General features: G+C 42.8%; 1 pseudogene across 1 annotated transcript; it reads right to left on the bottom strand.

Moving 5' to 3' along the window:
- Positions 1 to 353: 353 nt before the first annotated feature.
- On the bottom strand, positions 354 to 2,394 carry LOC110287960 (annotated as a pseudogene). The gene has a single exon (XR_002377263.2). The product of XR_002377263.2 is annotated as a heat shock cognate 71 kDa protein pseudogene (transcript).
- Positions 2,395 to 2,703: the final 309 nt, after the last annotated feature.

Here is a 2,703-nt window from a genome sequence, read left to right as displayed (position 1 = left end):
TTTCAACTTTTTAACAAAGTTATGCAAGTTCAAAGTCACAGCAGATAGATTAGATATGAAAGAAACCCACAAAACAAGGCTGGCAGTTCATGCATGTGGTATTTGTTCAGTAAAACACTGAAATATATGTGGAACAATTCCTAGGAAAACAAACAGCAATGCTGCTTTCTTACTGCATTTTGATCTTCAACTAATCACAACCAGACAAACGAGAGTGACTGTGTTGCTTTCTTTGAACACTAGAGGGAGATATATTCACTTGCAAATTGGCGAGAGAAACTTGTTTTTATTATTATTATTATTATTATTATTATTATTATTATTATTATTATTATATTATTATTATTATTTTATGGTGCCAATTTAAATAGTTTTATTATTCCATGTTACTTGTTTTGGGTCCCTGTGGAACAAAGCTACACCCTCTTCTTGGACTGACTTAATCCACCTCTTCAATGGTGGGGCCTGAAGAAGCACCACCAGATGGGGTAGCTCCTCCACCTGGGAAGCCACCAGGCATTCCCCCAGGCATGCCACGAGCACTCTGGTACAGATTGGTAATTATAGGGTTGCAGACCTTCTCCAGTTCTTTCTGCTGATGCTCAAATTCTTCCTTCTCTGCAGACGTTCTTATCCAGCCAGCTGATGATTTCATTGCACTTGTCAAGAATCTTCTGTTTGTCTTCATCATTGATCTTGCCTTGAAGTTTCTCATCTTCCACAGTTGCTTTCATGTCGAAGGCATAGGACTCCAGTGAATTCTTGGAGGAAACCTTATCTCTCTGCTTCTCATTCTCAGCTTTGTACTTCTCAGTTTCTTGGACCATGCACTCAATATTTTCCTTACTCAAGCGGCCTTTGTCATTGGGGATGGTGATCTTGATCTCCTTTCCTGTGCTCTTATCCACAGCAGAAACATTGAGGATGCCATTGGCATTGATGTCAAAAGTAACCTCAATCTGAGGAACCCCACGGGGTGCTGGAGGGATGCCCGTAAGCTCAAACTTTCCAAGCAGGTTGTTGTCCTTGGTCATGGCCCTATCACCTTCATAAACCTGAGTGAGTACACCAGGCTGGTCGTCAGAGTAGGTGGTGAAAGTCTGTGTCTGCTTGGTGAGGATGGTGGTATTGTGATTGACGAGGACAGTCATGACTCCACCAGCAGTTTCAATACCAAGGGAAGAGGAGTGACATCCAAGAGCTACAAATCCTGAACATTCTCAGACTTGTCTCCAGATAGAATGGCTGCCTAGACAGTTGTACCATCGGCAACAGCTTCATTGGGGTTAATGCTCTTGTTCACTTCTTTCCATTGAAGAAGTCTTGCAGAAGTTTCTGAATCTTGGGGATTCTGGTAGAACCACCAACGAAGACAATATCATGGATCTGTGACTTGTCCAGTTTGACATTTCAAAGGGCCTTCTCTACAGGGTCCAGTGTGCCACGGAACAGGTCAGCATTCAATTCCTCAAATCAAGCCCGGGTAACGGAGGTATAGAAGTCAATTCCCTCATAGAGAGAATCAATCTCAGTACTGGCCTGGGTGCTGGAGGAGAGGGTGCACTTGGCCTGCTCGCAGGCGGTGCGGAGATGGCAGACAGATCTCTTGTTCTCTCTGATGTCTTTTTTGTGCTTTCACTTAAACCCAGCAATGAAATGATTGACCATTCCGTTGTCAAAATCTTCTCCACCCAAGTGGGTGTCTCCAGCTGTTGATTTGACTTCAAAAATTCCATCCTCAATAGTGAGGATTGACACATCAAAAGTGCCACCTCCCAAGTCAAAAATGAGCACATTCCTTTCAGCTCCGACCTTCTTATCTAAGCCATAAGCAATAGCAGCAACAGTTGGTTCATTGATGATTCGAAGTACACTGAGGCCAGCAATAGTTCCAGCATCTTTTGTTGCCTGTCACTGAGAGTCATTGAAGTAAGCTGGCACTGTGACCACAGCATTGGTAACAGTCTTTCTGAGGTACACTTCTGCAATTTCCTTCATCTTTGTCAGAACCATTGAGGATACTTCCTCTGGGTAGAAATTTTTGTCTCCCCTTTGTATTCCACTTGGACCTTGGGTCTGCCTGCGTCATTCACCACCATGAAGGGCCAATGCTTCATATCAGACTGAACAACAGCATCATCAAACCTACCTACTCCTGATCAGATGTTTGGCATCAAAAACTGTGTTGGTGGGGTTCATTGCAACCTGATTCTTGGCCGCATCCCCAATTAATCCCTCTGTGTCCATGAAAGCAACGTAGCTCGTCGTGGTGCAGTTACCCTGGTCATTGGCAATAATTTCCAACTTTCTATGCTGGAAGACACTCACACAGGAGTAGGTGGTGCCAAGATCAATGCCAACTGCAGGTCCCTTAGACATGGTTGCTTGCGTGTAGGCCTGGCTTTGCATTCAATGAGCGAAACTTGTTTTTAGATAGAACTTCACTTTTAACATGAAACTTTTAAAATGAACTATTTAAATTTTACCATTTTGCAGTCACCAAGAAGCACAGACATGTGTTAAAATTGAAGTAAATGACACACGTGGAAATCAAATTGACTTCTTTGTCAGATTTTTATGAATGGGTTCCATTGTATTTGGTAATTGTATGCTGTATTTTGGGGGCCATACCATAAGTCATTTTCCTCTTGAGTAATATGAAGCAGGAAACACACAGACTGGCCAGTTATTGTTTGTATATGC

The sequence above is a fragment of the Mus caroli genome, unplaced genomic scaffold, assembly GCF_900094665.2.
Source record: "Mus caroli unplaced genomic scaffold, CAROLI_EIJ_v1.1 scaffold_17667_1, whole genome shotgun sequence".
Taxonomy (NCBI): domain Eukaryota; kingdom Metazoa; phylum Chordata; class Mammalia; order Rodentia; family Muridae; genus Mus; species Mus caroli.
This window is presented reverse-complemented; position numbering and strand designations above follow the sequence as displayed.